We start from the raw sequence: 13,463 nt of genomic DNA, 5'->3' as shown, positions 1-13,463 counted from the left end.
ACTTTGCTAAGTGCCTGAAAAGGATAATAGAAAGATAGTGTTCAGAATTGCCAGAATCAAGGTATTTATATTTTCATGAACTCTTCTGTATAAACACTGAGCTTTGTGCTATGTTTCTGTCAAGGACATGCAATAAACTCAGATTTGTCTTGAAAGCCGTTAGATAAATAGCAAGTAATTTCCTCTTGAATGTGTCTGTTTCTTGATTATGTGTGCGTGTGTCATTGTGAGTATGTGAGTATGCATTTTATTTTGTTGGGGCTTTTTATGCTTTAAACTTCCAGAGTTCTTCCCCCTCCCCTTTTTCCTTTTGGATGGAAGCTCAACATTTCAGTTGCTTGTTTTATAAGGCAATGCATCATCTCTTCTCATTGCCATTAATTAGCCAGTGTAATATTTTCCACATGAAGTCACAGGACTTGAAATGAACATATTTCGGCATCAATTAGGTCTCTGCTCATGTGAGGGCCCAGCTGCACTTTAAATACTATTTATATAATGGTAATGAGCCAGTCATCACCACTGCTGGCTTCCAACAGGTTTTGTACAGTGCCTACTTGAATATGATTAGAAGTGTGTGGATCCTTCCCCCCCCCTTCTTTTTTTTTTTTTTTTTTCCTTCCCAGAAACTATGCTGAATAAAACTGACTGATTTTTAAAGCCATAAAATGGGCTGGCAGCAGAAAATCGGATGTTATTCTTGGTGTCTGTTATATTTTCTTCTATTTTCCTTGGAAAATGCATCCATCAAAGGCAGGAGTTTCTCCTTTTAACATTCCTTAGTTTTCACCCCACCACCCTCTTGCCTTTTTTTGGGGGTAGGGGTGGTTTGTCTTTGGCATCTCTCCTCTCATATACATATTATTTTAGGAAAAAAAAACCTAAAGACATCTAAGTAACCATGACTTGTAGATGGTATTATCAGAGGGATCCAAAGGAAAAAAATGAGGTTAGAGAAGCTCTGGCAGTACTCAGTGAGGATTAGGTAAAATCCACAGGGATAAAGCAAGACCTGACCCAGATCCCAAACTCTATACTCAGACACAGTCAGACTGAGAGTTCAGAAAATTTCTTTGGAAATAAAACTCTGTGTTGTGGTGTCCACAAAAACCCTGCCTGGTGCAGCTGGAGATAAGTGTGTTCATTGGTAAGTAATGCAATCAGACTGAACCATGTGTGTGTCCTGCAGTTCAAAAAAATAAAAAAATCCTCTGCAAATATACTACAACAGTCCTGTCTCTTGTCTCACTTGCACTCTAACAAGTAGATTCCCCCACAACACAATATTCTCATCCCTCACAAGCATTCCTACAGAGAAGCAGTGTTAGCAGCCACTCCATCTGCCCTTTCATGGTGCAGGAGAAATACGTGACTTATTTGCCTATGCCGTTGTGTGGATGAACAACTGATTAGGGGGAAAGACAAGTAACAAACTGCACTTTTCTTTCTTGGCATAGTGAGGTTCCCAGTCTGAGTTGAGTAGCAAGGAGCTCCAGGTTCTTAGTTCAGTTTCCATGAAAGCTTTGCTTCCAGGGACCTTTTCCTGTGAAGTGACAATGTCAGGTCCTGGAGAACCATGGTATGCAGGTGGGATGAACAGTCAGACTATGACAGCTCAAGTGCCGTGGGCAACTTTAAATACCAGGCAAGACAGAAATAGGCTCATTGTCTCAGCCATTCCCTCTGCTGGCTGGGTCCTAGGATTCCTACCATCCTGGCAATCTCTTGTATGTCACTAGCTCCCAGATAAACCACAAAAACTACTTGCTTGTGTAGCAGACTATATCAAGTTCTTTTCTTTATGTAAAGGACAACAGAGCCTTCATTAAAAAGAGCCTCATCATCTTTTCTAATTAATGTCATCAGAAGTAGATGATCTAGCCAGATGCTACATGAAAAAAAAAGGTCCTGTCATGCGCTGGTGGGAGTGATGGAAAAGTGATAGGTGTACTGTGAGGTTTCCCCTGTGAATATTAGTATGATCCTAGAAAGTCTCCCCTCTAAGTCTCCCTCTATCTAGCAAATAGACATCATCACTACAGATATTCAGGCCATGGTTTTTTTAGAAACATAGAAAATCTGTAGCCCAGGTCAGGTCTGGAAGTCACTTCCAGATTGGTTGGGCTCTGAAGCAGTTGCCAGGGCAGGGCAGGAACAATGTGGTTTTATTCTGCTCTGATTGGAGCATTTCCAGAGGAAATCTGCTGTCCAGTCTCCCAGTCAGCATCTCCACTTGTGAAGATGCATGCAGGCACTGAGGCCAAGAGGAAATAACATCTAAATGTGGAATCCCAACATCTTGTTGGTTATTACCTCCAAGTGTTTCATCTGCCTGTAGTCAAAACAAATAAACAAACAGAAATTGCTTCCTATATTCCAGCCATCAGCCATCAAAGTCCAAGTGGAAGGGTAGGGTTTAGAGAAGCTAAAGACACTCAGTTTTTGGGTGGTAGTGAGTTGGGTTTTTTTCCTGATCTCACACATTTTTATTTTTATTTTCACTTTATCATAGAATCATAGAATCAACCAGGTTGGAAAAGACCTCCAAGATCATCAAGTCCAACCCTTGATCCAACACCACCATGGTTACTAGACCATGGCACTCAGTGCCACATCCAGCCTCATCTTAAAAACCTCCAGGGACAGTGAATCCACCACCTCTCTGGGCAGACCATTCCAATGCCTGATTATGCTCTCTGTAAAGAACTTCTTCCTAATTTCCAACCTAAACATCCCCTGGCACAGTTTAAGACCGTGTCCTCTTGTCCTATTGCTGATTGCCTGGGAGAACAGACCGACCCCCACCTGGCTACAACCTCCTCTCAGGGAGTTGTAGAGAGTGATGAGGTCACCCCTGAGCCTCCTCTTCTCCAGGCTAAACAACCCCAGCTCCCTCAGCCTCTCCTCACAGGACTTGTGCTCCAGTCCCTTCACCAGCCTGGTTGCTCTTCTCTGGACCCGCTCCAGCCCCTCAATGTCCTTCCTGAACTGAGGGGCCCAGAACTGAACACAGCACTCCAGGTGTGGCCTCACCAGTGCTGAGTACAGGGGAAGGATCACTTCCCTGCTCCTGCTGGCCACACTGTTCTTGATCCAGGCCAGGATGCCATTGGCCTTCTTGGCCACCTGGGCACACTGCTGGCTCATGTTCAGCTTCCTGTCAATCAGCACCCCCAGGTCCCTTTCCACCCGGCTGCTCTCCAGCCACTCTGTGCCCAGCCTGTAGTGCTGCATGGGGTTGTTGTGGCCAAAGTGCAGGACCCGGCACTTGGCCTTGTTGAACTTCATCCCATTGGAATCAGACCATTTCTCCAGCCTATCCACGTCCCTCTGCAGAGCCCTCCTGCCTTCCAGCAGGTCGACACTCCTCCCCAACTTGGTGTCGTCTGCAAATTTGCTAATGGTACACTCAATCGCTTCATCTAAATCATCAATAAAGATATTAAATAGAACTGGGCCCAACACTGATCTCTTTCATGCAGCTTTAGTAAAGACTGCTTTTTAACAAGGGAGAGGTTTAAAGCCTGAGATGTGTAAGGAACATGCACATTACAGAACAACAAAGGCAGCTAAAAACATGGGGGCTGAGGGGAGGAAACCTCAGCTTGTTGTGCATCAGAAATAGCTGCTAGTAGTGATTCCCACGGAGGGGAGTGAAGTCTGTGCTATTTTATCAGGTTGCGTTTCCCAAGCTGCAATTTTAGCTTAGCCTGTTCTCAGGGCTTTAATCACCAAATTCACAGTAGCAAGAGTATCAAACCCTTCTTCCTCATCCTCCCTGTCTCTCAGCCCAAGTCCCAGGATAAAAACCACAAAGGCCAACGCAAGATATGAAAAAAGAACATCCCTGAGATGGAAAAGACCCAGTGCAAATTCCTAGAAAGCATAGGAGATCTTTAAAACAATAAAGAGTTGTTTTATTCAGCTCTTACTGAACAGATTTCTGGGCAGATGTTTGCGCTGGTGAAACCAACCCACGTCACTGACTAAGAACACCACTGATGACTGTCTCCATACCCCCAGTAAAGAAGAAAAACAGTGGGTAGCAGCAGAAAAGAGGCCAATCTGGCAACCATTTTGTGGCTCTGCTCAGAGGAAAGAACTTGAAAGAAAAGCCAACATTTTGGGATGGTTTGACCAATGTCCAAAATATCATGGCATGACCAAACTCTATCAACAGCTCATCTGAATAAAATAATTTTTTTTTCTGTCAGGATTTTCTAGCCCTTTCAGGGTCACTCTTGGAGAAAGACTACAATTGGGAAGGATGGGCAGTTTAATTGTCTATGAGCAACTACTGGAAGGAAGATATTTACATTAGTTTGCTAGGATTCTATTCTCTTTCTTTTCCTCCCATTACACAGTCTTTCCATCTGTAAACAATATTTTACATTTCAGTAAGTTACAAAGACTTGTGTTCAGTGCTCTAGGAGACCTTCAGCATATCAAAAATGTCCTAAGCAGAAAGAAAAAAAGGGATTTTATAGATCTCTGTGAAAACTAGAGGAACTCCATCCCATGGTGTTGCAGGTCAATAGAGTATTAGACCTAGAAGCAGTAACAAAATATAGCGCCTTAGTTTCTCAGCTGGAGGACAAAAAACCCAGACCAGTTAGATTGAAAACAGCTGTTTCCTGCAGCCCACCTCCTTTGGACCATTTTCACACTATGGTATAATCTATCTTGGTCTTACAAAGAAGATGGTCATATTTCTGAGAGCACAGTGTGACGCAGAATTTGAAGTGGGGAACGTGGAAAAATGACAGTTTTATTTTTCACCCAAAAAGATCATGAAATGAGCAATAATCAATATTAATGAATAGTATTAAGTCTCCAAATCTGAACATTTTGTAAGGTAAGACAGCTAAAAGGAGACATTCTGAAGGTAAAAGAAAAGCATGGAAGGAAACTCAGTGTCTCTTTCATTCTAACTATTTTGTTCTTTCCCTAGAAAGAACAAAGGAGTCTATCTGAGTAGCTTTGTTGCTTAAAAGTCTGGGAAGGAAACACCCTTCTAAAATACCCCCTGACACAGCCTTTAAGCAATGAAAACAAACTAAAGCATTCCACATGAAAAAAAAATATATTGTATGAAAATATAATTTACAGTTCTGGTTTTTTTCTATAGGGCTGTTCTATCTATAGTTTACCATAGAGGATAATCAGATAGTTATATGATTTAACTTTATTCTATGCAAAATCAAAGCTGTATTTAACTAGGACAGAACATTTAAGGATGACTTGATTAGACATTTTGGTTACCCTGGGAATTACAAAGTTTATAGCTTTTAAAGTAGGGTGGAACCATTATAAGATCCAAGGATTCTTAACTTGTGACTCCAGGAAGGCTTCTTGGTTGTCTTGCTTTTCCGTAATGCTGAGAGATCATAGAATCAGAATGGCTTGGGTTGGAAGGGACCTTAAAGATCACCTAGTTCCAACACTCCCACCATGGGCAGGGACAACTTCCACTAGATCAGGTTGCTCAAAGAACCTTCCAGCACTTCCAGGGATGAGGCATCCACAGCTTCCCTGGGCAACTGTTCAAACACCCTCACAGCAAAAAACTTCTTCCTAATATCTAATCTAAACCTACTCCCTTTCAGTTTAAAGCATTCCTCCTTGTCCTATCGCTACATGCTCTTGCAAAAAGTCTCTCTCCACCTTTCTTATAGGCTCCTTTCAGGTACTGGAAGGTCACAGGTAGGTGGGAAGAACCCCCAAACCCAGGCTGAATGTGACTGGGTTCTGCTGACCTGTAGAAGTCTACAGTAAAATTTTGCATGTGTGTGTTTGTGTGTGCATGCACATGTGCATGTGTGCTTATAGGTTCATACATATAGAGGCAGTGAATGTGTGAGTATATAAACAAATATTTTACATACTTAATACTTCAAATAGTCCAGTTCCATCAAGCCAAAACTAATTATTAGTTAAGTCAGTAGAGATGGAGAATTTAAAGCAGTGGCATAAGTATGAATCGTAATCAGGAACTTCTAACAAAAATCTTAGTAGATTCCACCAAACTGAAATGATGTACCTCTAGATGCTGATTACAAAATCATGTTGGCTCATCAGGGATTTTGAAGGTCTCACAGAGTAATTTACTGACATAATATAAACACATCCAGACACACCAACATGTATGTATTATACAAAGCAAATAAAAATTAGGAAGGTGAGTAGAAAGCTGCAAGGAAAAACATGCATCAATGAGGACTATGAACAACATAAATAGTTTGTTTTAAAGTAAGTGACACTTATTTTAAGTGGCACAAGGAAAACAAACAAAGGATCTGGTACTGGATAGGATGTGACAATTAAGTGAAGGAAAAAATGTTCAGAAAATCAATCTCTCTTATGTCCTTGACAAAATGTATTGTATGAGGTCTGTATACTACCTTTTAGCAAGAATGAGAAGGATACTAAAGAGCAAGGATGAAGGGTAGATATTATAATTAAACAACATATAGCCACAAGATTTGAAGGAGTTAGACAGGGCATGCACTCTCTTGGTGGGACGATTCTCTTCTGATTTCACATATCCCAAAGTTAGGATTCTTGCTTAAGGATCTCAAAGAGCCTCTGTGACTATTAATGCTAAGGTACAGATAAAGTGTTTTATCCCATCCAAAGGTAGGTATAATAAGCCCCTCTCAAATGTATTTATGAATCTTGATTTACAGTAGAAAACATAGGAGATATAGTGTGGGATGCATTCCCAGCTGTTAAAGTACAAAGGTATGTGACACAATCAACAATTTTTGTCGTTGCAGTTTTTAGTGAATTTGGTGCTTCAGTGAGCTTTCAGGGGCTGGAGTACATAATGTACAGTGGGAAGCAGAGATAGATGGATTTCTTCATCCTGGAGAGGTGAAGGCAAAAGGGGAACATATTTCTGTCTTCAGCTGTCTAATGGAGTCTTACAGAGAAGATGGATCTAGAAAACTCTTAGAGATTCATAGCAAAAGGATGAGAAGCAATGGGAAATTTGTAGGTATTGTTCACCTCTTGGGAAATTTAGCTTGCCAATCAAGAACAAAATCTGTACAATGACTGTGTTAAAGCACTGGGAGCAGTTCCCAGAAAGGCTGTGGAATCTCTGCCCCCATAAAGACTCAGAATTGGACTGGACAAGGGCCTGAGCAGTTGGCCTTCGTTTGAGTTGTGGGTATAAGAAAGGAAGAAGTCCAGAGGATCCTTCCAAACAAAATTTCATGATTCTGTGTTTTCCCATTATAGCTGTAAGTCTGACAGCTTGACATATACCCTGAGAGAAATCATGACATGACATGGGCTCAGCTAATAAACAATTACATTAGGAAATATAAATTAGGCAAATCAACGGAGTTTTATGGGAAACAGATCCTGTCAAGCCAGCTTGATATCTTCATTTGATAAAATTACCAGTTTGGTGTCTAAAGATAATCTTGTTGATGGAACAGACTTCTGTAAGGCATCTGACTTTGAACTGCAGGATGTTTTAATTAAGAAACTAAAAGGACACAGAATGCATTTGGCCTTCATCCAACAGCTCAGAAATCTCTGACTTGCGGGACTCAAATTAAGCTGTAAAAGAGAGAACTCCTATGAAGCCAAAGCACTTGTGGAAAGGCCCAGCTGGCATCCATTTCTGTCTCACTGCTCTTCAAGGAACGTGGGAGGAACTGTAATACCAATACCTACAAAATTTTCATAGGGTACAAAGTCTTAACAAGAAGAGAAGTAGGATGGGGAAACAATTTACACAGTAAATAGTGAAGGTTGGTCATTGGCACAGATTGCCTTGGGTCACCCAGCAAACTCAATGGAAGAAAACACAATGCAACACAGGTTAGATGCATCCAGCTGTAGAGCTGTCCATCCAGCCACAGCAAGTGTAATGGAGTTTATGTATAGCTTAAAGGACTCCACACATGGCAGTTGCAATTTTAATAATTATGTGAGGGCCTCTGTGGACACCAGTATCAAGAAGAGAAAATGTGATTTCTGGAAAGAAGAGATACACTAAGAAGAAACAGAAGAGGTAATAGACAACTGTCTTTGTCATTGGTGCAACCACTGCTGAAGTACAGTGTTCATATCATATCATTAATGATACAGGCAGCATATAGATAATTTGCAGAGGGTTAATGGTAGATCTGCTTGATTAGTTACACTGGCAAACATTCCCTAGAAAGAAATAGTTATGATTAACACATCAAGAGACTTCCAGAATCCCATTGAAGGGTGTCACGATCCTTCAGAAACATCCTCATCTGTTCCCTGCTCACTGTGGAATCAACAACAGTTGTGTCACTTCTGATGGATGCTGTATAATCTGCTCCTAAAACCCTTGCATCCATCATGTTACAATATTAATACATGAAAGGCAACTGCGGTGAAAAAGAAAATCATCTGTGCTATTTATTTGCTGAGGCAAAATGAGAAATGATGGTTAAAAGACAGTTATGCAGCCTTTTCCTCCAACTTCTCTTATCTACACTGAAAAAACAATTTTTTTCTTTCTTTTCCCCACAACTCCAGTTTTTGAAGACTCTGACATCCCTCAGCACTCATCTCTGGACTATCTAAATATTATTCACTTCTTGAAAGTGTAATGCCTCAGAGGGGGCAAGGACCTCTGTGTGGCTTTACCAATTAAACAGAACAGAAATTTTATTCCACATATTTGTAGGTAATAATCCTCTCTCTATAGCCTCATATAGTGCTTGCATCTTTGGTAGTGACCTGCCATTGGCTTATAATGACTAAAGACTGAAGTCATCTCAGTCAGTGGAAAAAAGCTCATCAAGAATGGACCCTTTTTCTTTCTTTCTTTCTTTCTTTCTTTCTTTCTTTCTTTCTTTCTTTCTTTCTTTCTTTCTTTCTTTCTTTCTTTCTTTCTTTCTTTCTTTCTTTCTTTCTTTCTTTCTTTCTTTCTTTCTTTTCTTTCTTTCTTTTCTTTCTTTCTTTTCTTTCTTTCTTTCTTTCCTTCCTTCCTTCTGTCCTTTCTCTCTCTTTCTTTCTTTCTCTCTCTTTCTCTCTTTCTTTCTCTCTCTCTTTTTCTCTTTCTTTTTCTTTCTTTTTAGTTTTCTTCCTTCCCTTCTTCCTTTTGTCCTTTCTTCCTTCCTTTCCTCAGTTATGTTGTTTAGTATAAGTGAAGAGAAACTCAGGGAACTCAGTGATATATATTAAATAGCATGTAGATAATAACATGAGACTGTAAGAAGTATAACAGTGACCAGTCATGGCCACAAAAATAAGAATTCTCTTTGTACCCATGAACTGATAGCACAGTCTCTCATTACTCCAAGAGTTTGGGCACACAAGACAAAACCCAGCAAATTGCTTAACCAGTGACTTAAAACCTCAGGGCTAATGTATCTCTAATCCATGAACAAGAGCAGCAGTACATAAGAACGGTACTGGGTTCACATTGCTCCTGAGCAGCCAGATAAAGAACCAAAGGCCACACAGTCAGACCTTCACCAAGCTGTTACCCTTTAATGCACTTCTTCAGTAGGAAATCCTCTTTTTACTAAGCTTCCTGTGCTCTCTTGGCCATAGGTGTGCTAAAAAGCAGAATGGAAAATTCATATGATGAGGCAAAGATATACAGGCTTTTCTGCTTCCAACAGTCCACCCAAAATTACAACTCAGGGACAGGAAAGGGATGATATCATGAAAAATAAAGACTGATATTTCTAAAGGCATGAAAAAAAAAAGGAAAAAGTTATTATTTTATCTGATCCAAATGTCTGATGCAGGCTCAAAAGCCAGAAAGCAAATAAAAACAAGGGGGGGAAAGGATTTTAGCTAATAAGTATATATTTTTCTTTTTCTTTTTTTCCCTCCTTTTTCTTAATCCCATTAGGAAATTGGGACAAGCTGGAGACATTGTCTCCTCTCTTGCTTCTACAACACTTTTATCTGCCTGATAGAATCCAAGTCAGAGTTGCTTAACCTATGAGGTTTCTTCCTGAGAGGCATGATCATCTCTCTTTCTTTTACTGCAGAAGAGGGGGCGTTCTTGTCATCTTACTATTTGATGTGCAAATGTGTCCCTCCACACAGAGGCACACACCTATCTGCTTCCTTCGGTAGATTCTGCCTCCTTGCACATCTCTCACTGAGGAGAGTTAATGCAATGGCTCTGACACCCACCTCAATTCTCCCCATCAGAATTGAATTGGAAGTCACATAGGCATGAGGAAGCAAAGATTATTTGGGGTGTGAATTCAGCATGGAGGAAATGTGTCACAGTGATTCAGTGAGGAGAAATTCACGACAGAGTGTCTGCATGTCTGTGTGTGTGAATGATCCTGAAGAGAACTGTGGACATCAGGAAAGTTGTTCAGTGATTGCCAGTGTGGAAACTTGCTTACAACTTTGCTAGGTTTTCATAATTGGTGTTATAATTGCCAATGAATGTCTTGCATCAGGTTTATTACCTATATAAGTGTGTGTAAGTGTGTATTTGTGTATGTACATAAATGCTTATATATGAATTTATATGTATGTGTGTTTTGGCCAAAACATCTTGCAAGACTTGGGGGGCTAAATGCTTTGACTCACAGCATTGATTTGCAATGTGTCTTTTCTTCTATGTTACATGACTTAGACTAAACTATTCTGAGTCTCCCTTAAAATGATTAAAGGCACTACTGGCAATAACTAATGACAGAAAGGTGTTGATGAATAATACCCTATCATTGACAACGTTAGTGTCAAAGACAAAATGGCAATTTTTCTTTTTAAAGTCCTCACTTTCTACGCTACCCATCAGGCTTTAGATGTACAGAAGCAGAGATAACTTTTGTGTCAATCAACAGCTGTGTCATTTTTTTATACCTGTTAACATCCACTCAAATTTGCCACATTATGTTAACAAAAACCCTGGACTTTGTCAATGCTATGTCAAGATTTCTTAGATATTATCACCTAAAATCTCCAGTGTCATTCCTCCCTGAGCTCAGGTCTCTCAGCATCTAGGATGACTGTGCTTTTCATGTGCCAACCCCATCAAGCAGTGGTAACTTTCACCTCCCTCTCACACTCTCCCCATCCATAGCTGAACTGCAGGTGTGCTGTGTTCAAGGGGAGGACAGTCAGTAAGATATTCCTGGAAGACAATCATTCAAATGCTTCTGTCCCAGGGAAAAAAAAAAATGAAGCAATAAGAGGGGGTTTGGATGGCATGCAGCCAGTAATAACCAATAAAATAAAAAAGGATAAGGGAAAACTCTATATTGAGCTGTTCTCTGTATACAAGTCTGATGTACCAGAAGGCAAGTATGATACCATGAAAGACCGTATCTGTAAGCAAGACTATGAAAGGATGACTAAAGATGGCTATCCACTCTGTCAAGTGGAGAGCCTAAAGACCCCTCACTACAGTTGGTATGATCATATAGAACAAGGAGTATCATTTGTCTAAATGCAAAGCCTGAAAGACAGTTCCCCTTGGCACTAGCTTCTACATGACTCAATTAGTAAAATCTTAGGTCTTCTAGACTTACTGGAAATAAAAAATGTAGTGGATCAATTAAGCAGTTATTATTTAGCTTGGGTAACCCTTTCAGAGCACTGATTTATATTTATAAAATCCAGACTCACTACTGGAACCCTGTATTGGATTATTTCCCTTGTTCTAAAACTTCCCTTGGTGGTGTATGTTTTGAGCCCTCTGCAGTTTTAGTGGTGAGATAGGAACCTTGCAACTCACCATCTGTTCCATTTAGGAAAGGTGCAATAGTCCAGTCTGGCACAGAGAAGGTACACTCTGGATTTAGCTCCCTCACAAAATCAAAAGTGAAAGTTTTAATTTAAGACCTGGATCTCATCTTGCTTGGGTTTGGAGACTTTGTTCAAATCTGAGCAGCTGCAGAGCAGAGAGAGGGGAATGCCCACTAAAACCAGCATGGAGGAGAAGGGAGTCATTCCAGAGCAGCACAGGATTGCACAGGAGATAGGGCAGACCAGAACAGCTAATTTGACCAAACCAACTCCAGACTAGTCCAGATTTTAACATATTTCTTGAAAATGTGACCAATAGGCATCTGAAATCCATTAGGACAGAAGAGCTGTGTTTGTGATTCACTTAAATCTACTTTTGTAAGATTTCCGCACACTACAGCTCCCAGTGCGCTTAACTGACAGGCTAAAACTCTGATAACTGTCTCTAAACAGACATTGGTTTCTCTAAGGCTCAGAGAGCTTAACTAAATTACTCTGTTTCCCATCACCTTCAGAGAGAAGGCAAGGACGCTGCACACACCATCTCAGAAGCTGGGCTGTGTTTGTGGCGTAGATAACCCTGCCATGGAGGGTTGTAATCACCAAACTCAGACCAGCTGTTTTGAGTGGTACATCAAGTGACACAGATTTTTGTGACTGACTCTATGCCACCATCTTAACTTCAGCAGAAAACACCTCAGTTGCTGGAAATCACAAATATTAGTTTTACAAACCACTCTCCCTGCAGACCAGACCAGAGATACCGACCATTGCTTAAACAATGCACAGAAGATTTAAGTTCCTTGTTAAGCAATCCACAACCTGCCCCCCTCAAAAAAGTCATACCTTTTCCATATGTGTGTTACGTGTTTCATATAATTTATTGCACACATGGTAAAAATATATCTGACAATATATAAAATGCAATTTTTAAAAGAAGAAGAAAAAAAAAAGAATTGGCCTATTGTTCTGCTGCTTAAAATATGGGACACCACATGATATACGTTAAAATTATAAGAATATGTTGAAAATATTTTATGTCGTTCCATGTAATATATTTGAAATATCATGACAGCTGCTATAGGCTGTAATATGTTCCATATTGTCTGATATATTCTAAATGTCTGTGTAATACATTTCATTAAATACATGGCAAATGAAAAAATGAATAAAAGTTTCCCCTTTGCCTAATCTGAGTGCATGTAATAAATAAATATACATGTACATTCATGAAAGAAGTAAAACAACTTGTTTATTCCTAACACCTTTTATGTTCTTGTTAATTGACACATGGGTAAACAAGCTTTTATTTATAGTAAACAAGGATTTCACAGAAACCATAAATTTACTCCAGTACACAAATTCTTCAATTATGGGTTTGAAATGATCAAATGTGGAGTATACATAATACTTGCTGATTTACATAAACCAATGAAAACAGAAAATAGAATAAAACTTGACAGTCAGTCACACTTGCAAAAGCCACTTTACAAATATTTCATTGAAGCCATAAAGATGTTTGATGAAAATCATCCTTCACACAGATGCCACAAAAGAGCATCGCCCACCCAAAAGTCCAATGTATTGTTACCAATTGCCTGACATATTGTTTTGCCGAAGGACTTAGAATATTATGTTCCATTCCAGTGCAAAAATAGAAAACCATATGATTGAGAGACGGAAAAGATTTATTAGCTTCCCTTTCTTCTCTTTCCTAGCAGCCTGATCAGGATGATTTCCCATTG

This window comes from Myiozetetes cayanensis, unplaced genomic scaffold, assembly GCF_022539395.1.
Source record: "Myiozetetes cayanensis isolate MyiCay16 unplaced genomic scaffold, myiCay2020 scf9, whole genome shotgun sequence".
Lineage (NCBI taxonomy): Eukaryota > Metazoa > Chordata > Aves > Passeriformes > Tyrannidae > Myiozetetes > Myiozetetes cayanensis.
This window is presented reverse-complemented; position numbering follows the sequence as displayed.